The sequence below is a fragment of the Galeopterus variegatus genome, unplaced genomic scaffold (genome assembly GCF_000696425.1).
Source record: "Galeopterus variegatus unplaced genomic scaffold, G_variegatus-3.0.2 Scaffold1404, whole genome shotgun sequence".
Taxonomy (NCBI): domain Eukaryota; kingdom Metazoa; phylum Chordata; class Mammalia; order Dermoptera; family Cynocephalidae; genus Galeopterus; species Galeopterus variegatus.
This window is the reverse complement of record NW_007727515.1, coordinates 263,773-290,785: the sequence shown is the minus strand read 5'-3', so window position 1 is coordinate 290,785 and position 27,013 is coordinate 263,773. Positions and strand designations below refer to the sequence as shown.

General features: G+C 35.2%; 1 long non-coding RNA gene across 1 annotated transcript; it reads left to right on the top strand.

Moving 5' to 3' along the window:
- The first annotated feature begins 1,977 nt into the window (after positions 1-1,977).
- On the top strand, positions 1,978-26,516 carry LOC103593747. The gene is made up of 2 exons (XR_550778.1): positions 1,978-2,176; positions 21,742-26,516. It is a non-coding gene; the product is annotated as an uncharacterized LOC103593747 (long non-coding RNA).
- Positions 26,517-27,013: the final 497 nt, after the last annotated feature.

The window sequence follows — 27,013 nt, the reverse complement described above, 5'->3', positions numbered from 1 at the left end:
ATCTCCCTGTCCCCAGCCCTTGACAAGCACTACTCTATTTCCATCTCTGGATTTGCTTATTCTGAGCATTTCACATAAATGGAGTCATACAAATGTGACCTTTTGCATCTAGCCTCTTTCACTTGGCACATGTTTTTGAAATTCATCCATGTTGTCATATGAATCAGTATTCCATCCCTGTTTATGGTTGAATAACATTATATTGTATGGATAAACCACATTTTGTTTTTCCATTTGTCAGCTGATAGATTTTTGTGTTGTTTCCACATTATGAATAATGCTGCTATAAACATTTGTCTACAAGTTTTTGTGTGGTCACGTTTTCATTTCTCTTAGGTATATGCCTAGAAGGAGAATTGTTAGATCACCTGGTAACTGTATGTTTAACCTTTTGAGGAGCTGCCAACCTACTTTCCACAGCTGCTGTATCATTTTGCATTCCCACCAGCAATCTATGAGAGTTGCAGTCTCCCTACATCCTCACTAACACTTTTTATTATCCATTTTTTTATTATAGCCATCGCAGTGGATGTAAAGTAGTATCTCATAGTGTTTAGTTTCTCTGGTTCTTAAGCCAGCCAGTTTACTTAAAACCGAGAGTATGCTAAGAAATAGTATTTTTAGTATTAATATAAAAATAATATTAATTTTTATTACTATTATATTATTTTAATATCAACAACCACCTTTCCATTCTCATTTTCTTAATCTCATTTTTTGTTCTGTAACGTTAAAATTACTGAAAATTAACACTGAAGGCCTTCACTAGCCACCCATTTATGCATCCCTTAGCCCCCTACAAATGAAGCCAAGAGATTAGTTTGGGAGTATCACCTACAAGGACTTGGTTTCAACCAGCTTTATCCCTATGTATCCATCAATAGCTTAATTTCAGGTGTAACTGCATTAAGTCGTGGGAGCCTCACATTGAAATTCTTCCAGTACATAGTATAGAAGACAGGGACTACTGCGAGTATGTTTGACATGTGGGATTTTTATTTGCTTGTAGAGGAAGATGATGCTATCACATTTGTTTTTCTTCTGCTTATCTCAGAAGGGGAGAAATTTCCTTTTCCCACAAAATGCATTTGTTCATTTACCACATTAGGATATTATTTTATTGCATTTATTATAAAATTTCATTTTAAATCACTAAACAAGACTCAGGCAGAAAAGGTGAGCTTGAGAGGCAATGGTTGCAAAGCAATAAATGTGAGTTTGGGCATTGACTGAGTAATTTTTTCATGTATCTTTGAATTAATCATATAACCTTTTGGCTTTCTCACTTATCAAATGATGGGGTTGAGGTAGAGGATCTTAAGCTTCCTTCTTGGACTAAAACTCTCATTCTGTGTTTCATTGAGGATTCTTCAATGTATTAGTAATATTTTTGTCTGTTACTTATTTCTGAGTTTTTTATCTAAGATTTTGAAATGTTTTAAAGAAATTAAAGGGAAAGTTACTTTACATTAGACAAAGAGGTAGTATGCAGGTGATTTTATGAACAAGTTTGAGCTGTCTAATAGATTTTTGTACTTACAGGGTAGTCCCTTCAAAAACATCTGGTCTGCTGTGTCTGCTGTGGTTGTGTTTGATTTTGATTCCCAGGGATAAATTCTAGTACCTTATTTACATTCTAAGAGCCAATAAAATGATGAATGGCCAATCACTTCAATGTACAAAACATTATGCTGGGCTCAGAGTTCAGACTCGGCGACAGTCTTGAATAATTTTGGCCCAATGAGAGACTCAAGCGTGAGCAGTTGTGCTCTCTGGAGTAAAAGTTGACTAGCAGGGAAATCCTGTTTCTTGCTTTTGTGCGATGAATCTTTATAACCAAATGCTAATAGAAATTGTATGCAGTTGCCTCTCATTTACTCTTAAAAGAAGACGTGAAATTCAGGCTCATTGGATATAAGCATTTGCTGATTCATTTTTTAATCCTTTCTCTGTTCTGTACCTTCTTTTTTTCTGCAGGATGTTTTCACTCCAGAATGCAAATTTAAAGAATCTGTGTTTGAAAACTACTATGTGATCTATTCTTCCACACTGTACCGCCAGCAAGAATCAGGCCGAGCGTGGTTTCTAGGACTCAATAAAGAAGGTCAAATTATGAAGGGGAACAGAGTGAAGAAAACCAAGCCCTCATCACATTTTGTACCAAAACCTATTGAAGGTAAGAAACAAACTTGTTTTCTTCTTTGGACCCTGATCTGTGCGCTGACACCAACTCTGCCCCCTTGTCCCTTTGCTCTGTGCAGTTTGCCTGGAATGCAACAGTTAAGAACAAAGATTCAGAACAAAAGCTCAGAAGACACAATATTACCTCTTCCTATTAAAAACAAAAAATCCTATTACAAATGCTTGAATATGGATACTAGAAAATTTCTGAAGGTAGAAAAATATGGCAGTTACCATTTGGAATGTAGTTTCCTTCTTTGTTGAGCACAACAATTTGATTTCTCAGGATATACTCTTGAAAACCCAGTAATACTATTATATTTACAGTATTAAATTTTATCCTTCTCAGTTGAACCTATAAGTTCCCCTCTCTTGATTGTTTAATATCATGTTTACTTATTTCAAATTTGAGTAGTGGAATAAATCATTTCATGCTGAGGAAACCCATTTTGGCAACCAGGCTGTGTTCCCTCAAAAGTTCCTTAACTAGAATGACAGTATATCATTTGGGTGATCACATTTACTGAATTCAGTCAAGCTTTCTAATACAGGCTGAGTAAACAATAATGATCTGGGAATTTACCAATGTAATGTTCTTCTGCTCTGAAAGTCACATTATAATCAAATAAAACATAGACTCAGTCTTCTGATCCGGGGAAACGTGAAAATTGAGGCAGTGCATTGCAACTGTGTGCCTTAGTCAGGCTTGCTGTCCTTAAATATCTCCTAAGGTGCGGTCAGTTAGCCAGTGTTCACAATGCCTGCTGTATAGTACATAGTCCTATGTCTGCAATGATCAACAAGCATTTGTTAAATCAATGCTATGTTCAAAGCACTGGGTGAAATGTGACATTCAAATCTAGTCCTTCGCAAGCCCGCTTCACACCCTGTGCCTCTAGCCACACAAAACTGACCTTTCCTTTCCAGCAATATATTTTCACTATTATGGGATTCACGTTGTCTATTCCCCCATCTTAATTTCCATCCAGTCATCTCATCTGCATGGAAATGCCTATTTGTCCTTGTAAAAAATTAATTTAACAGCCAATACTTCTGTGACGTCCTTCCTGACTTCCTTCAAGTAGAATTAAGCATTCTGTCACTTTAGCATTGTGTACATTTCTCTGCCATAGAAATTATCACATTGTATTACATTTACCTACTGCTAGTTTGTCTCCTCTTATTCATGGTTATCTCATTTTTTGAATGAACAGAATATACTTTATTTTTCTTCACATCTCCCTGTGTCTTATACAATATTTGGCACATCATAGAGAGATAGTCAATAATCAGATGTCAGTTGAATAAGTGAACCTGTGAATGAACAAATGAATGAACACATAAATGTAAAGACAAAGAAGGATATGCTCCAGAGAACTCTATTCTTAGAGATATGAAACATGTTTACTAATAGCAATAGTATAATGCAAAAAGTGATGTATTATATGCCACAGAAATTGATATGGGGATTTAGGGAAAGAGCTAACACTTACACAAAAAGAAAGACATCATTGACAAGCTGATATTTAAACATACCATCAGAGCTAGGCCAAATTCATACCATTTTGGATGAGAGGTGAGGCTTTGGCAGACAGAAACACTCCAGGTGCAGTGTTAGTGAAGGCAGGAAAGTGCCTGCTTTGTAGAGTTAAGCAGAGGGTACCTAAGAAGTAGATAACATTCTAATGGGAAAATACACTGATTCTCAAAAATGATGTTTTTGACAAATTATGCTGTGTTGTTGCATCATTTTTATTTGTGCGTTTAAATTAATCCTTTGTTATTATAAATGTAGTACATAGTTATTAATAATTTTTGGAAAATTCAGGAAAGTATAAAGGAAAAGAAAAAATTATGCGTTTTAGATATTCCTGTTATGGATAATGCATTTATTGCTGAACTCCCCACCACTAAAAAAAGAAAACACTTATGACCTACCCTCCTAATTATAGCTGCTATATCTGCACTTTGGTTACTTAAGTTTCCTCTTGGGTCTGGATGGCCATGTACACATTTCCAAGAAATGTGTATACAGTGACTATGTTCCTAGTTCTGGAGCTGCTTTAATTCTACATTTATTGCTGCATTTCAGTACAAATATGAAAAGAGACAACTAGACATTCCTAGCTGTATACATTAGAATTATGCTTGCTTCCCACAATGTAAAACCCATGTTAACACTAGCTTAATCATACAAAGTTTTATTCTCTCACAAACCAGATCAAGAGACCAGCTGTCCAGCGCTGGTTCTGTGGCTTCCCAATTGTTAGAGACCTTGGCTGCACCCACCTTTTAGTGCCTCTCTCCTTAGTTTGTTGCTATGACCCATGTACAGCTATGCGCTGCACTATAGGCACAACCACGCACACTGGCCCCAGATGTGCCCTCATGCACACGATCCAGCTAGCATCCTATTCCAGTTAGAGGGCAGAGGAGGAATGAAGAAGACAGAAGCAAAAGCCTGTGCCAATTTTCTTTTCAAGATGGTCTTCAGTAGCTGCCTTAAGACACTTACATCCCACTGGCCACAACTCAGTCGGGTAGTCTCACTTAGGTTCAGGAAAGCTAAGAATGTAGTCTTTGTTCTGGTTGGCTACATACCAAATAAATGTCCAGTTGTTTTGAGATAGTGTCAGAATGGGTACTGGGACAACTAACAACCTCTGCTTAAATCTTCCATTATCTCATCTTTACAATCACTCTGATTTCCTGATTTTCTTACTGATATCTTTTGGTTCATTATTTTGTTTTTAATTTTTGTTATATACCACTGCTGTAGAGTGATTTTCTTTTTGTCCTGATAAAAAATAAAGTCCATTATAAATCAGATTCAGTGATACTTGGGTTTACTTCCAAGGTTCTTTGTCTCTTTAATTCTTGGGAATGAAAACTTAGGTGTGAAGTATATGGTAGGACAAAAGTCACTTCCGAACATGAAAACAAGAATTTAATAGGTTTTAGACCAAAGACCATTTCATTCCCTATAGACATCTTTGCCTTTTAACTTAGAGAAAAAGGTTTACTCTTAGGTGTGAAGTATATGGTAGGACAAAAGTCACTTCCGAACATGAAAACAAGAATTTAATTGGTTTTAGACCAAAGACCATTTCATTCCCTATAGACATCTTTGCCTTTTAACTTAGAGAAAAAGGTTTACTTTTTTTTCTTTTAAACCATATTAGCTAACGGTTTTATAAATGCTTACTTTGTATAGGTAATTTCTAAGCACATCTCAATTATAATCTCTTATTTTTTATTTCATCTCTATGAGGTAGGTTCTAGTGTTATCCCCATTTACAAATGTGGAAAATGAAGCACAGAGACACTAAGTGATCTGTTCCAGTCATGTAGCTAGTAAGTGGCAGAGCCAGAGTTCAAACCAAAGCATTCTGACTTAAGCATTCAAGTGCTTAACCCCCATGAAGACTGATGAGACAGCCTACAGTGCGAGGTCTGAGAAAGGCTGTGGTTGTAATCTCAATATAGCATAATAGGACCCTGGTAAATGCTCTTGAATAAATGTCTCCTCGTTGCTTCTCTTCTTTTTAAATCTGGAAGATCCTGCCCCTTAGAAATAGAAGTCATTGCAGATTAATGGAGACCTTCATGCTCTTATATTTACCTGATACGTGTGAAATTGGTCAGTTCTCTGATGCCTGGAGTGTGCTTTGATATCATTATTACAAAAACGTGAGCAATTACTCAGTGATTCTCCATGCAGTTATATTTTGTATAGTTAAATGATTCTTATAGGTTATCATTATTATAATAGATATGTACACTAGAGATTGTGTTAGACATTATTCAGTTGTGCAGTGTGACTTTCTTCCTCCCTGCTGGGATCCTCAAACTATTCTTTGCTACCACTACTATTACTAGTCTTACTACTTTTGTGTACAATATATCAGTTTACCATTTGCTAGGCAGGTTGTATATGTTATCTCTGTCGAATCTCCCATCAGCCCTATGTTATTATCCTCATTTTGTAGATAAGGAAAGTAATATTTAAAATAATTAAGTAACCTCTCCAGGATCGTAGGGTTAGATAAATACAGAACTGGGATTGTAATCAAGAGATCTAATGCCAATGCCTCTGCACCTAACCCTTATACTATACTGCACTTCACTCTAAGGTAAGCATATGAATATGCAAATACTCAGAAAAGTCGATGATAGCAAAATACAAATGTTATACCTTAATACAACTTGAATAGTAAGCTATTCTAAACCACGCAAAATTGAGACAGGTATAGATGATAGAATCAGGAAAATACATATTGGTAGATGATCAGATAAGAGTTAATAGAATGCAATGTTCAAACTAGGCTAGAAGGAATAAGAATGCATCACTTTTTTTCTGATGAATTCTAACAGGCTTTATTTCCTACTCTGTAAAAGAATTTGGAACAAATGATTCCTGAAGTTCTTTGGCAATGACATTGTGGAGCAGTCTTTTTAAGCACTTTAGTCTAAAACCATGTTCCTTCATGGAACCCAGTGTAAGATTTACTTATAAAAATAGTCTAAACACTTTCCCTTTTTTTTTTTTTTTTGCATAAGAGGCCAGGATGACAGGCATTCTAGCCATAACTCGTATCCTTAAAGAAAGTTTTTGATAGTGTTCTTCCATAGGCCAAGTATAAAGTATATAACCGGGAGACACTTTTAGAAAAGAAATAGAAAATGAAAGCTCCATAAGAGATTACCCATATTGCTGTTTAACTAAATAAGTTGCTGATTATTTTAGTTTTAACTTTGAATGGACTTTTTTGTAAACCTGTAAGTCCACTACTAATACTGTTACCAGTTCAACAGAGTCCAGTGCTGCATGATAAATGAGCCCTCCTTTGTGAAGGGAATTTACATCTTATGGAAGAAAAGCCAAAGTAGGCTTTTGTTTTTGTTTTTCGTTTGTTTATTTGTTTTTCAAATATTTCTGCCTTTATCTCAGTCTTGATGGTGATTTCATTTTGAATGTCAGGATTCCCAAAATTAAGCTCTACCGGTTTGAGGATCTTTAAGTCCTACACTGATAACATAATAATTATCCACTAGCCCCTTTTCCTTCACTCTTTCAGCCCCCATCCTGTGTTTAGAACACAGGCAGTGCTAATGAGGGGTTGCAGGGACATCTATTCAGACAGATGGATGGACCTGACATTTAAATGCATTACTATCAACCTCCACTTATATGGGCCCCTCCCCTGGAATTTAAGACAACAGCACAGGCTTCACGATTTCCAATTCTGCCATTTCAGACCATTGTTCACACCACAGATAAGTAACTCCCCCAGATTTAAATTGTCTTAGGGTGACCCTCCCCCTTTTGCATTAGATAGAGCAGTAATATACCCTTTGACAAAGAACAAAATACAATTTCCTCCTTTTCTCCTCCCTCCTTTTTTTAAGAAGCTCATTAGTCAGCCCATGCAGGTGGTTGAGTATACAGAATCTAGTTCCCTCCAGCTGAAAAGAATGTGTGCACCAAAGATTTTAACTTCAAGGGCTGATTTAAGAAGCTCATTAGTCAGCCCATGCAGGTGGTTGAGTATACAGAATCTAGTTCCCTCCACCTGAAAAGAATGTGTGCACCAAAGATTTTAACTTCAAGGGCTGAGTCCTGTAGAAAGAAAGATATTTGCAAAGAAAGATTAGAAAGTATCAGTTGAAAGCCATTCCTACAGAAGTATCAAACTTGGAATAAAAGAATATTAGCCCATTTCCACCAATTTGTTTTTTAATGGGAAGATAGACACCCCTCTGTAGGGTGGTTACATATGATCCATTTTCTTTGTTGGAACTGTTGCTTTAAGCTAATAGAATCAGATTTAAGTCCCAGCAGAATAACATGGATCACAGTTTCCTAAAAATTGGTATGAGTACCATCTGGAATTTCTTTTTTTTTTTTTTTTTTTCCTTTTTGTCTTTTTTCGTGACCGGCAACGTATCGCAACCCTCAGTGTCGCGCCCGTACTGGACCGGGGCCGGCAATGGGATCACAACCCTCGGTGTTGCGCCCTCACCTCGCTCAGCCAGTGAGCAGCCGGTCTGTATGTGGGATCCGAACCCTCGGCAGGATCGCCGCCGCGCTCACAAGCGGCGCACTGTAGCAGTGCGCTACCAGGCCGGCCCTGGAATTTCTTAAAAGCTACAAATTCTCAGACCAATGTCCAAAGTGAGCTGATTTATTAAGTCTGGGTATGACCTAGGAATTTGCAAGTTTAAAGAACCATCCAAGTGACATTGATGGCAACCAAGTTTGATATTCAGTGTTCTGGACTGAATTTTGTGTTGTTTCTAGGCTCATTTTGGTCAAATTAATTAATTTATATGGAGTTAATAGAGGTAATACCAATTATCTTACTAGATTGATCACTGAGAAAGAGTAACGTAATAGAAATCCAGTAACCAAGAATAAAGAAATGTCTCATTCTTCTGGTTAAAGTTTTGGCAGTGATTTGCCAAGTAATTCTGAGAAAATAATTTACCTTCTTCAACCCCAGTCATATCTGAAGATGAAGTCAATTATCATTTCCACTTGTTTCATGGGAATGATATGAAGATTAGACATTGGAAGAACATTGGATTTCTCAACAAAATTCTGTCAGATCAAATGCAATGTGCGTTTTTACTTTTCCTTGGACAATGGACATTGTCTTATTGTGTTATATATTGTAGAAATATTATGAGGTATGGCATTGAATGAGGAATAAAAGGCAATTAAAATTGAATTCGGAGGGAAAGTAATAGTTCCTTCAATAACTTAATTCCTTCAACAACTACATAATAAGACACCCACATACCCTCACCTCCACCCCCTAAAAAAGAACAAATCAGGAGTTCTGATGTTGTAGAGCTCCAATTGGGAGGACACTAACAGCAAATTTACTTAGATAGTTATATTTAAATAAACTGGAAAAAGAACTAAAAAAAGTTTGCTTTCAAAATCTTCTTTTGGACCCAGCCATTCTAAAAGACAAGAATAGAAAAATGAAGCAAAAAAGTACCTGTGAGTTCCCTGATTGTCTTCACTGAAGAAAAGGTAACAGCTGTAGCTCTCTTTCTCTCCCTCTTTTGAGTTTTGGATCTCTGCCAGCCTGTGAAACCTTCCTCCTGCAAACCGTTGTAACTCATTCAAAGCAGATTTTTGCCTGTTTCTTAATAAAACCTTCCTACCTCTTCCCCAGACATTCTTCATCCATCTCTCTCTCACACAAATATTATTTTTTCTAAATGAAGATATAGATCTTTTTGTTCACAATGTCTCTTAACTCTTTATAATAAAGATTTGTGGCATCCTGGATGCGTTCCTATGGCAATACATTGCTTCCAAACCAGCACTTAAAATTCTTCTGTAGTTCCAAAGGGATTTCATATGACATTAATTAAGGTGTGAAATTGCTTCATGTTAATTGCCCACGCCCTTCTATGATCTGCTATTAAGACAATTAAATATCTTTAACGGTGCATTAACTAACAGAGCAATCTAACCTCTCCACTTTTTGGAAATCACAGTGGGCCAAGGAAATTTTGATTAAATTGATAGTAATAAAATGATTAATCATATTTCATTATCTTTAACGGTGCATTAACTAACAGAGCAATCTAACCTCTCCACTTTTTGGAAATCACAGAGGGCCAAGGAAATTTTGATTAAATTGATAGTAATAAAATGATTAATCATATTTCATTTTTTTTATGGAAACTGATGTAGGATGAGTGTTCTTTGCAGAGTATAATATTTGAGTTTCATCCAAAATAAAAGTTATATTGTTTCCATCTGGAAAACAGAACTTGTCAGTAACACCTGCAATGGCTCTCCACACAGGTTATCCAACTCTCCACTATGTGGAGAACTAAGGGCAGTGGCTCTACAAGCTGAGTGTGCATCAGAATGACCTGGAGAGCTTGTTAAAGCATCGATTGCTAGGCCTTATCCCCTGAGTTTCTAATCCTGTAGTTCTGGGTTGGTCCAAGAATTTGCATTTCTTAAAATTCTAGATGCTGCTGTTGCTGGTGGTAGTTAAGGGGTTATGCTTTGAGAACCACTAAGTTAGGGAATCGTTGGATACAATGACCCTCAAAATCTCTTCTGTTCTCTAGACTCTATCATTTATCATATGTGTATATGCAGAATAACTTTCCTGGTTTATTTTCTTTTCCATTGATTATTCTTATATCTGTGAAGATGAGGCATTTCATTTGTTTATTCACATATCAATAAACTAGAGAAATTTGATAAATATGGCTTAGTGCATAGTGCATAGCATTCATCATTCCATTCTTTCAAAGTCGTCCATTCTAGATATGGACTGGTACATTTTGGGTACTCAGTGCAAGTTTAGAGAAAGTAAATATTCACCAACTTTAAAAGTGAAAGAAAATTCAGCTTTGTTCTAACCTCAGACTTCTGCAGTTACGCTAATATAGCATAGCAGATTGGAATATTTATTTGGAAAATAATTATGGAACACCTGCTAAGTGTCCTTCACTGTTCTAAGTAATGGGGATGCAATGATACTCCAGAAAAAAATTTTGGAGAAGTTGATCTCATAGAAATAGAAAGTAGAATATTGGTTATCAGAGGCTGGAAAGGGGAGGAAGGAGATGGGATGTGGAGAGATTGGTTAGTGGGTACAAAGTTAGTTAGATAGGAGGAATAAGTTCTGGTGTTCTATTGCACAGTAGGATGACTATAGGTAATAATGTATTGTATATCTTAAAATCGCTAGAAGAGAGGATTTTGAATGTTCTCACCACAAAGAAATGATAAATGTTTGAGGTAATGGATTTGCTAATTACCCTGATACGATCATTACACAATGTATACGTGTGTCAAAACATCACTTTGTACCCCATAAATATATAAGATTATTATGTCAATTAAAATAAAACAAAACTTAAACAAACATTAAAAAAAGAAAAACTTGACTTAATGGTTATGTGTACAAATTGATAGATAAATAAACAATAAATACTTAAGCAAACATTTTAAAATATCACTAGAGATTAGTTCCAAGAAAAAAAGTGGTGCTATTTTACATAGGGTGATCAAAGTCAGTCTCTGAGGGAAGAGGGCATAAATGACATTTGAACAAGAATATGAATGAAATTTAGTAGTAAATCATGCCAAGATATGGGAGAAGGTTTTTCCAAGCAAGATTAACAGTGATTCCAAAGCTCTAATATAATCCCGGCATGTCTGATGATGAGCAAGGAAGCCGGTGTGACTGGAATGAATTGATTAAAAGGAAAAATGGTAGCAGATGAAGTTAGAGGAGTAGGCAACAACCATACAAATTGAAACTTCATAACTAACTTAAGGACTTTGAATTTTATGGTTAATGTGATGGGAATTTATTGTAGATTTCATGCAGAATTGAGGGGAAACTAGCAAAGATCTTCAACAAAATGATGGTAGCTTGGACTCTAGGGTTTTATAAATGGAGATGGAATTACTTTGGGTTTATTTTAAAGTTAGACCTGGTGGAGGATGCTAATGGATTGGATGTAGACTGTTAGATGAAGAGAGAAATCAGTGATGACTCTTAGATGTTGGGCATGACCAACTGGGTGAATGATGGAGCTATTTCCTAAAATGGGAAAGACTAGGAAACGAGTGGGTTTTATTGCCTGTCATGGAGTAGCAAAAGGCATGGATTATGGGTTTGAGATGCTTATAAGAAATCCAAGTGGGGATGCCATCATATAGGCAGTTATGTGTGTAAGTCTGATATTCAAAGAATTTGGGGCCAGATATATATGTGAGGGTACTTGAAAAAGTTCGTGGAAAATAGAATTGAAAGATAATACAAATCCTTCCATGAGCTTTTTAAAGTATCCTCATTCTCTCTCTCTCTCTCACACACACACACACACACACACTCACACACACACACACACACACACACACACACACACGGTCCTCTACTTACAATGGTTACTTAATGATTTTTCAACTTTACAATGGGTTTATTGGGAAGTAACCTCATCTAAGTCAAGGAGCGTCTGTATGTGTGTGTGTATATTACATTTACTGGTTATAGATTACATTTGAAAACTATATGTGATCCCCTAGACCAGGCTTTCACAACCTTAACTCTACTGACATTTTGGGTTGGATAATTCTTTGTTGTGGGGGGCTTCCCTTGTGCACTGTAGGATGCTTAGCAACATCTACAGCCTCTACATACAAGATGCCCATAGCAAACCCCCCTCTCCAGTTGTGACAAACAAAAATGTCCCAGACATTGTCAAATGTTTGCTGAAGGCAAATTCACCCCTGCTTGAGCCCTAGGCTCTATGCACTAATTCCCAATGAGTATATTATTTTAGTTAGGAAAATCCTTCTATTATGTAGAACTATCTCACATCATAGAAGATTAGTGATGCCACCCTGACCCCCATCCCAGGCATTGTGACAAGGGATGGGGAGAGTACTGCCCTAGGTTGAGAACCACTGAAAAGGTAAATGTAGTTGTGGAATTCCCATGGGGAAACCTAACATTTATTGGAAAAGGAGGATCTTGCAAAGGAGAATAAGATAGAGTAGCTAATGATTTAGTGGGAAAAGTAGGCTATTATGATTGATGTTTGAGAAGCCAAGTGAACATCTCCATTTTGTTGGCAAGGAGGAAATAATCAACTGTATCTAACACTGCTGGAGCATCTAGTAAGCTGCTAATGAGAACTGGCCATTAATTTGTAACTTGTGGTCAATAGTGACTTGACAGGAGGGATTTCAGTGGAGTAGTGAGGAATAAGCCTGACTGGAGTGGATTCAAATTATAACTGGAGGCAAAGAAAAGAAGAAAGTATATATATATATATATATATAACACTGTTGAGAAGTTTACTTATAAAAGGGAAAGCAGGGAAATGGGGAAGGAGCTGGTGAGAAGCATGGCAGTTACATGGTAGGGTTTTTTGTTTTTTTGTTGTTAAAGCTATTACAGTATATTAATATTCTGATGGGAACAATCTGGGAGAAGTTAAAATTGGCATTGAGAGAAAGAGACAGAGAGAGAGAAAGGGAGAGAGAGACACTGAGTAACACTGAGCAGAGGGGATGGGATCTAGTGCACAGTGGAGTGCTACATTTAGATAGGAACAGGAAGAGTTCAAGCACTGTAACAAGCAGGAAGCCAAGACATGTGGAGCAGATGTGTGTATGTTGGTAATTTGTGTGTGGAAATATGAAAAAGTTCTCTTTTGATTCTCTTTAAGTGAAATAACGAAGTAAGGTAGTTCGTTGACTTTTTTTTTTTTTTTTTTTAAAGGAAGGAAGGGAGGAAGGAAGGAAAAAAAAATAAAAGAGAGTATGCAGAGTATTGGAAGTTGGAGGAGGTGTGGAATAAGTCACTTGAGAAGAATGGGAAAGGGAATTGGCTAGAGAAAGGTAGTAGGATTCCAGGAAGTTCTGAGCACCCTCACGAGGTCTGGGGACAAGATTTTGTCTTAAGGCCAGTCAACACAGTTTTATGTTTTTCTGCAGATGTATTCAACTGTTTGGCTATAAGCTATAAGTGTAGAGCAGAGGCATTGGAGTTAATCACACATGGATTTGATTTTTTTTTTTATTGGTCATGAATATTCATGAGACACAAAGCTGATTGTCACTCCTTGTGCCCAAGATGTGAAGGCCAGATCCATACTGGCAGCATGCCCATTATCACAAATCGTGTTTGTACCCCGTGTCCCCCACCCAATTATCCCCAACCTTCCTCCCCCCCACCCCCCACTCCACTTTTTATCCCTAGGTATGTTCTCTCCCTCTGCAAGTCCAACACATCGCTGTGGTCTTTCTTTCCTTCCTTCTTTCTCTCTTAGCTCCCACTTATGTTTTGAATGCTGACTCTGCCCTGTATCAGTACACTGCTTTGAACAGACTAACTTATTTGTTCCTCAGTTTCCACAACTGCAAAAGAGGCCAGCAAAAGTATCTACCTTTGAGGGTCATTTTAAAAACTGTCTGTTTGTAAAGTGCAGGAATATAGAAAGTGCTCAATTGGTATTAGCTATTATTATGAAGATGACTACCACTAAACAGGAGAATACCCATGGGGTGGTTCCTGGCAGCTGGTTTATTATAGCTGTCTGCTTTAAAAATAACAGCAACTCTTGAGATTTTATTTTTTTCATACTTTTAAGATAGTCATTATTTTACTCTAAGTTTTCTAGGAGAAATTTATGATAACTAAAATTAAAGTGATTGTTGAATGTTACAAGTTGTAAACAGGGAATCCGAGCTATCATAATGGCAAGGAAAGCCTGCATATTCTGATAACTGCATTTGAACACAGGCACCAGTAAAAAGAGTATAATAGAAAAATATTAAATGGAAAGCTTGCCCTGGAAAAACCCATACTTAATCTTACAAAGAAAAGATGAATTTTTTATTTTTTACAATGCTGTGTTCCAAATATATATTCAGTGATATATATTTGGTATTTCTCTTTTCTAAGGGCATAATCTTTGACTTAAAAATAAAGCAAAAAATAAATAAGTAGAGCAAATACCATATATTGTCACAAAGTTGGTAGTTGATGATATTGTTATGACCAAGAGTAGCACTTTATTTGTGCAACCAGAACTGCAGGGCTTTCTGCAGTCAGATACATAGTCAGTGCATGTTCAGACAGCTGTGAAAATGACAACCTTTGTTATGCCAAGTCACCACGTAACTAGCGTCCACCATGCAAATGCATTCTGCTCACATTAAAAAGTTAAATTGGGGATTCATAGCAAATACTGTGCCTTAAAGTATCATGATGTGGGTTCTGTTATTAGAAATCTGTGCTTGTGGGCCGGCCCCGTGGCTCACTCGGGAGAGTGTGGCGCTGGTAGCACCGAGGCCACAGGTTCGGATCCTATGTAGGGATGGCCGGTGCGCTCACTGGCTGAACATGGTGCAGACAACACAAAGTCAAGGGTTATGATCCCCTTGATAATACAAATCTTTCCATGAACTTTTTGAAGACCCCTCTCATATGGTTTCTAGAATTCTGAGATCCAAGTGTGAGAAGATAGCTGGATGCACCAACTTCTAGTAATCCCCTGGGTGATGAGAAAGCGGATCCCAGCTGCACTTGGTGTGGAAGAATATGTCCCCAGACCCCTTACCGGTAAAAAAAAAAAAAAAAAAAAAAAGAAAGAAATCTGTGTTCTAGAATCTGAAAATAAAGAACTCTCTCTCATCAAATCTCTGTACTTCAGTTTTACTCAGAAAGCTGGGCTGAATCCCTCTGCTTCAATCTACTAAAGGTCTAGAAAAGTCAAAAGCATGAATAGAAAGGAACATCAGGAAGGAGAAGAAGAAAAAGAAGGAAAAGTTGAAATATAAATCAGAATAGAGGAAAAGTAGAAGGAAAAGAACTGAGATAAGAGTATGTTTTGATTTGAAGAAAGGGCACTAAAGAACCAAACAAATGATTTCCCTTTTAAAACACTATCTCCTTTTACCACTTATCCAAAACTATTATGATGACACGTGTTAGAGGAACATGTGATATTTTATCTTAAAAATATACTGTCGAGTAAAAACAAGAGCAAATATTTATTTTCCTACTTTATGGACCCCGCAAATGAAGAGAAAGAGCAGCTTGATCCAGGACAGCCCAGTAGAGCCAAGTGAAAGGAAAGTAATGTTGTTAATCACTCACTTATCACATCTTCAGGACACTGAGCATCCTTCAGATTTGGCCATTGAAACTTTGTTGGTGAAATAGCAGGAAATGAAATCACAGTTAGAAGGAAACACAGTTAGAAAACAGTCCCATACCACGTACTGTCTACCAAGTCATACCTGCTGAAAATAAAATCTGTATCACAGGTGTAGCCCACAAGGTCCTGAATGAAGCATGATTAATTAGTAATACCCCAAGTTGCCTAAACTGTCATATGGGAAGTACCACTGAATCCGGGTTTCTGTGAAACAGGACTGGGAAGCTGGAAAGACAAGAAACACAGGAAGTTTTTGTTTGTTTTGTTTTGTTTTCCTTTATTTCCAGTCTAAAAATTACTCCTTATCTAAAGAACTAAAATATCAAATTTTTCTCTCATAGCTGAAGTGGACCAGAAGGCATAACACAGAGAGTATAGGGAGAAAATTTCAAGAAAAAAGAGATTTAAGAGATTCCAAAGAATCTTAAAGCAAAAAAGTATATTTTTGATGAGGTAATAGTTCACTGTGACAGAAAACAATGAAAAAGCCCCTTCCTTAAATACTAGTACACTTTGAGCTACTGTAAATAAAGATACTGGGGATTTTTCAAGTTAGTAATAAGGACCTGATTATTAGGATGAAAAAAACTTAGTCTGGTATAAAATATGAATAATTTGAGAACGACAGTTTAGGATCTGTAGAGTTTATATAACTATTGAAGTTCAGAGCCTAGACAGTTCCCTAGACATGCTTGTTAAAGGTTTCCCCGCAATTACTTAGTATTATGTGATTGGAAAATAATCCCAGAATTCTAGATTGTAGTAATGATAGATTTACATTTTATATGTGGGATTAGTAATGCTTGATTTATCTTTGTTGTTTGCTTAGGCTTCTAAAGTGCTAAAGTAAGCTCACCCCAAACGAAAGGACATGTTATTTAGCTTGACCAAGTGAACCCCACCTTTCAATTGCAGTCAACTCCAAATGGTATGGTACTTGTAGTGGGTATATTAGATAAGCAGCAGGCCTCATATATGTAATGGGTCCTCAGCTAGCTTTGTTCCTAAGAAATGGAGATTGTGTTTGCCAGACACCAGAACAACTCCAAAAGTTTCCATGCTCGTAATTGTATCTTATGGAATTCATACAGTAGGATTCAGTTTGACTGATTTTTCTTGGCTAAACTGACTGGCTGTGTTTATGTCATGTAAACATAGACATTTTTCTAGATAAAGAGATTAAATTAATAGATTTTTAAATCACTCATATATTTGATGGACATATTAACTCTTCATTCACTGTCAAATTTAGGCTGATATGTGTCATGATCATTGTTTAAATTTTCTGTTCTGGAACTCAGCAAAGTCTGACACAAATTAGCCCTGTCAGTCTTATTCCTCACCACTTCCCTACTTTACCTGTTCTTCGTGTTTATTTTTACACTTACAGAACATTTGAATTAGAACTAGCTACATTTTAAGTGCAGTTGATCCCATATGGCTAAATGGATACTGTACTAGGCAGCACAGAACTGAGAGGCTCTCATCAGATTCTTCTGTCCCTCTCCCCAACCCTACACCCTCTCAGTTATATCTCAACTCCTTCTTTCCTAATACAGTCCTGAGACCAATATTTTTGACTGCTGGGGAATTGGTGTTTCTTCCCATGCACATAGGACACCTCTGGCTTTAATAGTCCCTTGTTTGTTTATAGCTTATACTTAGAGCAAATCTGTTTTTTTTTTTTTTAATTCTAGTGAAATATAATAGGCTAAAATTTAATATTTTAAACATTTTTAAGTGTATATTTCAGTGCCGTTAAGTACACTCACATTGTTATTCAACCATCATTACCATCCATCTTCAAAACTCTTTCATCTTCTGCAGCTGAAACTCTATGCCTATTAAATGCTAACTCTCCATTCCCTGGAAACCACTGGTCTACTTTCTGTCTCTATGAACTTGACTACTCTATGTACCTCACATAAGTGAAGTCATATAATATTTGACCATTTTTGTCTGGTTTATTTCACTTAGCACTATCTCTTCACGGTTCATCCACATTGTAGCACATGTCAGAATTTCCTTCTTTTTTAGGGCTGAATAGTATTCCATCATATATATATATATCCCACATTTTGTTTGTCCATTCACTTGTCAATGGACACTTTGGTGCTTCCACCTTTTGGCTGTTGTGAATAATGCCGCTATGGACATGGGTATACAAATATAGTTTAAGTCCCTGCTTTCATTTCTTTTGGGTATATACCCATAGATTGAATTGCTGGATCATATGGTAATTCTGTATTTCATTTTTTGAGGAATCACGATATCATTTTCCATAGTAGTTGCACCATTTTTCATTCTAAGCAGCAATGCACAAGAGTTCCAATTTCTCCACATCCTTGCAAACACTTGTTATTTTCTTTCTTTCTTTCTTTTTTTTTTTTTTTACTATTAACCATACTACATTTGTTTTCATTACTATTTCTGTATGACATTAGGAATATTTAGTAGCAGTAAGGCCAACTTGAATCTTGATCAATATATGGACCTAATAATTTAAATATTGTATGGTATAAGTCAGTCATTTGTACCTTGATTATTTGATGAATTATATGTTTTCTGGTTTTATTAAGAACTCCAGACTAGGACTTTGAAACCCTACATTCTCATCCTGGCTTTTCTACTACTCACCATCTGACTTCAGGGAAGTAGCTTAGTTTCTTTCGTATTTAAAAAATGGAGACGATCATTTCTCAACTACTATATTCCCAGGGTTGTTATAATTATCAAATGCATTAATCAGTTTCAAATGGCTTTGAATACTTTGAAATAATAGATTTATTTAATGGCTTATCATTGTGGTTATTGTATACATCACAATGATTTTGCTTTACATTTTGGACTAATTCCACTTTATGTAACACTTATGTCTTGTGTTTTCTTTTTGTATTTTGTTTAATCATTGATTGTATACTGTTCAGAATAGCACAATCATAGAGTGTTAATACAACTATCAAAGGCAATTATATTACTAAGGAGAAGTGCTTTGTTCATTTTCTTTGCTTTCTAATTACATTACTTTGCTTTCTAATTACATTATATTTTTTAAATTACATTTTAATTCTAAAATTTGAGTGAGATTCATATCCCTTGATTTGTCAGCCTCTTAAATTAGATGTATTACTGAATCCCGGGGCCTGTAAATAACAATGAAAATTGAAGACCAAGAAATTAATCTATTGGTTTGACAAAATTTTGCTCTCTTTTTTTCGTATTTGCATGCAATTCCTAGAAATACCTTAATTTGATTTCTGTAAGCACCCAGTTCCTTTCGTAAACAGGAATAAAGAAATTCAAATGGCTATTTGATTTATAGGGAGTGAAGGGACAGTTTTTATCAGTGAACTGAAAAACCTACCTATTACTCTTCATTTTCCAACTAAGATGTAAACTAGTTTTTCAAAACCCTGAATTTTATTACTCCATTTAATGGAAATATTGAGAACTTAGTGATTGCGTTGTTCTAGAAGAGAAAATTGCTCATTTTGCTATGGCACCAGTGAGTTTTGTTCTTTTTGAAACTGCAGACTTTCAGATGTCAATTTGGAAACTTCTCTGGGGACTCAAAACCAGAGATGGCCACCAGGGTTAAGTTATTGGAAAAGTTATCTGCAGTGGTAATTATAATGGTACCATTTTATATTGTCACAATTGAAGTATTTCATATACAAGTGAGAAACAGAAGAAAAGAAAAAGATAAAGATCCTAAGGAATGTCTTAAGTAGAATCTATGAAATAAGAAAACTAAAAAATAAATTGCAACTCTAAAAAACTCACCTACAAAAACAATAAAAAATGTATTATTTAATGCAAAATTAGAAAGCAGCATTTTTCAAGTACCTCCAAGGTGAAGTTTAAGAAATTTGTGGGTCAAAATCAATTCTGTATTTTTTAAAAGAAAGATGCTTTGTTTCATCCTTTGACATTCTGATTTAGCAATCTGTGGTGGGGTCTGGGGAGGTATGGATTTGCACCACTGATTAGGTGACAGAGTTGGGAAAAACTACTTTATGGCATCATAGAAATAGTTTTCCAACTGAATAACTTTATTACTTCTTCAGAGTTCCCCTGTGCATTAACCAGCTCTACTTGAATTACCTACTTGTGCTGTTTGAAAATTACAGGATCAACTCTCTGAGCTGGTTTCCTCTGTATACTCTGTTGTTTCAGCCAAAGGCATTTAGTTCTTTGGGGATATTGGAAGAGCCGTTTAGTGCAGTAATTGAAATATTGCAAAATCTCATTTAAAAATATGTGTGTTATAATTTTGCATAAGACACTTAAATATATTTTGTACATATATTTTGTACTGCTCAAGACGTGGTCTGGGTTTCACCAGCATCAGCATCACTTTGGAGCTTTTTAAAAATTCACAGTCTCAAGCCCACTACAGACCTTCTGGTTCATAATCTTTGTTTTAACAATATCCCTAGGTGATTCAAATGGACATTGATGTTTAAGAAGTTCTACTGCTGAGTATGTTGAAAGAAAACTCTCCTCATCACTGAGCTAGTCTCAGGCGAAACTCACTTGTATTCTTGCCTCTCTTAGTCTAGTTTTGGATTTAGAATATCTTAAGCCAAAATAACTTGTTACTATATTCTCTGAAATCTGTTATCCAAAATTCTCACAAAGAAATCAGCTCCTCGATTTTCTTAAACATCTTTGGGTATTCACTATATACCAAGCCTTTAATCCTCATAAAAATGCCATTTTTCAGATTTGAAAATGTGTTCAAGTTGGCAAAGCTAGTAAGTGGCTCAGTCGGGATGTGAACCCAGGCAATGTGGCTCCCAAATTGGTACTCTTAACCACTCAAAGACCAAGGGGTGAAGCTGTTGGATGCTGGAAATAATATTCAAATTATTAAACCATCGTGATGATAATTCAGTAGACAGAGATATTTAACTGTTCCTAAGTCAAGGATAAAATTAATTCCTGATATTTAAGTGAAATATATGCTGTTACACAATGACATTGTTCTATCTCACAACAGTATTATGAAGCTGAATTAATGTATTCAATATGCTGATAGATCTTATTTTATATGAATACCTATGAATTAAAAAACATTGTTCTTTCTAAGCAATAATCTAGGAACAGCCATGATAATTCACAGATGACCGAGCTTTAGAGCCAGACAAAACAATAGAGGAGAAAAGGACCTGTTTATATAGACGTAAACTGATATCTCACAGTTGCGTGATCACATTTTCTATTGATGAATAATTAAAAAGTCATGGACTAAGTTTCTTACTTTAAATGAAGGAAATCTGGGGTAATCAGGCATTGCTTTGACTTCTTTCCTCCTCTCTGTCCTATCTCCCGTTATCATTATACACATAGGATGCCCTGAAAAGTGGCCATAGATATTTCAGTTTAACACAGCAATGTCATATTTCTCAGGGTGGGGTAAAGATTAGGAACGTGTAAGTAAATATTTTTTCTCTGCCCATACTAGATTTCAGATTAAGGACCAAAAAGCAAAATAGCAATTTCTACCTTTAAATGCTGTATCTCCAATGTCTCTACCTCTGGATGAAAATTCTGTTATATAAGTAAGGAGACTGTAAAGACTCAACCCTTATCTATAAGAGAACAGAAACAACTTATATGTCTGTAGTTCAAGAAGGCTTAAAAGGTTGTGACTGATAGGACTGAAGGAGAACCATGTGTGTCCACTGAAAACAGTATCAAGTTAAAAACTCTTTTACAAAGGGGAGAAGACCTAGTTATGAGAGTGGAAAATATTATGAAATCAAATTTGAGAAGTTTATTGAAGCCAAATTGATGTCCACTATCATAAGTAACCATTGTGATTTTGCTTTCCAGTGTGTATGTACAGAGAACCATCACTACATGAAATTGGAGAAAAACAAGGGCGTTCGAGGAAAAGTTCTGGAACACCAACCATGAATGGAGGCAAAGTCGTGAATCAAGATTCAACATAGCTGAGAACTCTTCCCTTCTTCCCTCTCTCACCCCTTCCCTTTCTCTTCCCTCCCCTTTACCCATCTCCTCCCAATAAATCTACCCAAGGAGAGGAAAATAAAATGGCAACACAGGACCTAGTGACTAAGATTCTACACTCAAAATCTTCCTTTGTGTAGGACAAGAAAATTGAACCAAAGCTTGCCTGCTGCAACATGGTAGAAAATTCACATGCACAAAGATTAGCACACATAAAAGCAAAAGAAAAAAATAAATCAGGACTCCACAAACATTAAACTGTGTTGTTATTAATAGAGGGCTAATTTTAATGAAGACAGTAATATCAAGATGAAATAAAGTTATTACCTTGATGGAAAAAATTTTAGAGAATTAAACTTACCAATTGATGTTTTTCTCTAAATAGCTTAAACTCTGCATAATGCTGTGATGTGTGGTTTGTTTGGTTATATATTTTCTTTGGGCATCTGGAATTGACACAAAATTGCATCCTGTTTTCAGGATTTTTTATGTACCATGATATTGAACACATATGACTTATAGACACTTCTAACGCCTGTAAGCCAGGTATCATTAAACATCAAGAAAATTTTTTAAAAATTATTTTTGAAGCTGTTATTTAAGATTGTTTTATTCAAAAGGATAGTCTTGTATTAAATATAATGGCATTAGCTGATTTAATTTCTTCATAAAAAGAATTTCAAATTCTCCTAGGATAATATCATATTTTAATCAAAGATTTTAATCCAGGATCCAATTTTTTTTTAGTCATTTTGGAAAAAAAGTTCTTTTTCTAACACTAAAGTAACTTTTGGGAATTCTTTGCCATTGCTACATCCGGGCAGTGAGGTATAAGTTACGTGGTCTTACCACTTGGTCTGATTTTTTGCTTCGTGTACATTTTTGAGAGGTTCATGTTCTAGCTTTCTCAGAGAATTTTGTACCTTGCAGCAGGAAAGAAGGAAGAGGGCTTTTACATAAGGAAATAAGTTCTAGGAAATTGATCAAAGCAAATTGAACTTGCCTTTGTACCTTACCAGAGTTTTAGGTATACAGCATTTTCCAAATTCTGCCAAGAAATTGGGAGGCGCATGGCTGTGAAATTCCAAACTTACTATCATATGAAGCCGGAAGTTTGTTTGTTGCTGGATGTCTTTATAAGTCTAGTTGACAATCAGTCTGTTTCCTACAACACAGAAGGATACTAGTAATACACTAAATTTTCAAGGGGCATAGAAAAACCATATGGAATTAAGGGCTATGGCTCCAACATACAAGGTTGCGTGAGTGGCTTAAAGTAGTGAAAAAGAACTCAGTATAAGAGCATAGTTAAGAATACTAAACTTTTAGAAAAATATTAGGGAAGAAATGAATGCTATACAATTGCATTGGAGTAAATAGATTTACTTAGTCCTACAAATCAGGAATGGCATAGACACATCCAAATTAAAACAAAACAAAACAATGTTTAAAATGTATGCAGATTTATGGATATTATCAATGAGAAGACTTAGCATGTAACTTCTCCTATATCTCTACTGTCCAGCATGTATTGTTCCAAATATGACTCCCTAATATATACACTTTGCAGAAGCTCTAGGCCCTCACCTCAAACCTTGCCACTGGTTGCTGTATTCTTTCAAGGTCAGCGTAGTTTCCCTCACTCTACACAGTCATTATTCTTCAGTAGTGGTTTGTGTCCTTCACCAAGTATCCTGTTTATCTTACCAGGAGGTTAGCAGAAAGTGAAATGAAGGAATTTGCCTAATCAGTTGAGAAGAATAAACGTTATGCATCTAAACAAAGATTTTGAACACACATTTGCAAGAGATATTTGTTTAATCAAAATATTTGAAATGGAACAAATAAAGACATTTAATTATTTTTTTTTAAATGTTGCTCTTCTAAGAAATCGATACCCTTAGGGAAAAAACCCACAAATCTGGTCTTATTTCTTCTTGTCACTCTTGATTCAACTTGATTATAAATATACCTGACACTTCCAGGACCAAGCAAATCCCAAGCACAAAGCCTTATTTTCTTTGAAAAAATAAAAAAAAGGGCTTTGACAAAAAGAGGCTCTTTTAGCAAGAAATAACTTGAGTTTTGTGGTGAAACACACACACACTCCTCAATGAATGGTTTCACAAGTAATACTGTTAATAGAATTCACAATCATCATTTACATTGATGATCTCATGACAGAATACATTTAACCCAGTTAATTATGAAAAAATATGATAGAGAGATGAATCTCCAACAAAATTCCTCCCTCTGTTTTCAATGGCTGTTCATTGTTTATCATCTTGACTCACATTTATCTCCTCCCTAATAGTGAAGAAGCACAGTTCTAACCACCCAATTTGTATATTGTTTTTCTCCGTATCATGTTAAGCAAATGTTCACTGAAGTAAAATGTTTTAGAAATTAGTTCTATTTTCAACTCATTTCAGAGAATGAATTAGAATCCTCTTATTTCTTTTACAAATAAACCTGACAAAAAATGTGGATTAGAGCACAGGGTGAATGTTTGCTTAACTGCTGCTTATTCTTAAATACATAAAACCTTTAATAGAAAAAGTCAGTATTCACTGTCTTGATTTTGAAAGATATTACTAAATATAGATATATAATGATCCAATTTCCTCCAAAAATATGAGCCAGTTTAACTATTTTGTTTTCCAGATTTATTCTAAGTATAATATTGCTTTACTTTGATTTTCATCATTCTGAATTCTGGGTCTTCAATTCATCTACCACTTATTCTCCTTTAAGTGAAATGCACTTTTTTTTTTCTTTAAAAATGCATTGGATATTCCCAAGAAAAATAAGGATTTTAGTAAAGCTTTGTAAGTAGCTATGTAGATATTCTAAGAGTCCTTATTGTAATATGTTTCAAAATCAATGGGCTTACCATTAAGAACAAATTTTTGAGAGTCTCACAAAATATCTATCTGATCAATGTACCTTACTTAATTTTTAAGCTGCAGGTTTGAGGTATAGACACAAATGGTGCTGAAGTTCCATTTGCTAATTCAGAGACTTGTGCTTCAGGAATCTGAAGGACAGCAAGCCATCCTATTCTTGATCATAGTAATAATTTTGGCTCTGAATTTTACATATGAATTATATAGCACGTTTTTAGCCACTATGGATTGGTGGTACAATAAAGAGATATCAATGTAATGCAACGTGATGCTTCATGGGACTCGTGGTAATTCAGAAAGCTTATTTAGAACTCTTTCATTTAAGAAAATGACAACACTGTAGATAAGTATTATATCTAGATTGGTGGTCCTGTGGTGCCACTAGTGAGAGACTAAATTATTAAGTAAAAGATGAAGAATGGCTTAATTGTTGTGTATTGAAAAGTTTGAAAGTCCTAATTTGGGACCACTGACTTCTTGGTGAAGAAGCGTGACTACATCAACCATAATTTTTTAAAACTTAGGCCCAGAAATAACAAATCTACTATTCCACCCTCACAGCTTAGTCTACAAGGCCTTGCTCTTAAGAAGGTTTTCCATGATGTTGCTTAATTTCATCTGCACAAGGTGAGACACAGTCAAACATAAAAACACCCTGTTCATTTTAATACCATAAAAGGCTGAGGTTATTTCTCTGTCATAAAATTGTAAATAGCATTTTTTAAGTCAGACTTACATTTAAAACAGTGGATTGTTCTACGAATATATATGTGTATATATACATATGCTTCTGAAATAAGAGTATAATATATAGAGTTTTTATTTGATTTGTGTTCTTTAGTCATAGTAATCAAAAATAGAGATTTGAATGCAAAACTTTATATATAAATGTATATTTCTAATGATGGTACAAATTGACACTTTATAATAAAAAAAGAAATAGGTGGGAACAATCAAAGCACACGCTCCTTCAGAACTTCAGTAATTTTTAATCCCCTCTTTGAGCAGAGGTAATTATTTTTTATTTCTAAAAAGTTATCTTAGAAAGCTATACTTTCTGATACAGATTCTATGATTTCATAGCAGATTGAAAAATTATGGTTGAGGGGAAGGAAAAGGATACTAACTGCTGATCTTTATTTTTCAAGATTTTTCCTGGATCTCAAGTTAGGAATTCAACTTTTAAATCTAAATTAAGTGAAAATTGCTAATGTTCAGAGATGAGAGCTTCAGTAACAAACACAAGTAAAAATAATGATATTTAATATTATGATAATAGCATTAAAATAATCTCATAATAAAAAACTGCATCATTAGATGTTTTATTAGTTGAAAAGAATGAGCTGCTATTTCTTTGTCTTTGCTCCAAACAAAATGAAAAGACAGTGACATTTATTTTACTCAAACGTGTTCAAAAGGTCCAAAATATACTTCCATTAATAGAATTGGTATAAGCTACATTACAAGGTTAAATGTTAAGATTAATCTCTTAAGATTATTGACAATAAAATGTCTAATAAACATGCTAAATGAGAAACTGAAGAAATTAATGTTGTTTTTGCATTAAAGCACAGATTATTTAAATCATTGTTTTTTGAGATCAGATTTGTAAAATGTTTATACATCACAACCTTCCTGAAGTGAAAAGCAACTAAAATCTTGAGATGCTCATGCATGTAGACAAAATACTGGCACTTTTTTTTTTTTAACATTAAACTTTTTTGAGAAGTCTCTCTCTCTCTCTCTTTATTTTTTTAGTGTGTTTATCCTGTAATGTGTTGCTGAAAAAGTGCCAGGTCTCGTACAAAAAAAAAAGATCAAAGATGGATTTATAGATGGGAAATAAGTCAAATTTTATTGAACAGTCAAAAGTAAACATGACTTTCTAACTATGAAGCTACCTATGGTAACGTGACATCATACTTTTCAAGGATTAGGAACTAGGGCATGTTATTTTATTCTTTTATTCATAACCTACCAACAAGGGACTTTGTTGAGTTTATGGGTCATAAATTAAATTAGTCTCAAAAAATCCTAGGAAGGTAGACACATAAATAAGTAATGTAATACCTGAAAGTATGTGTTTTAATAGGTCTGTCATTAAGATTTTGTATACCACTGATGTTGATGCAACAATGAAGCATAGAGGGAAGACAGGGATTGGAAAAAGAATAGATATTTGCTGAGTAATAAAAGAGAGATGACAAGTGGCCCTCAAATAGAGGAAA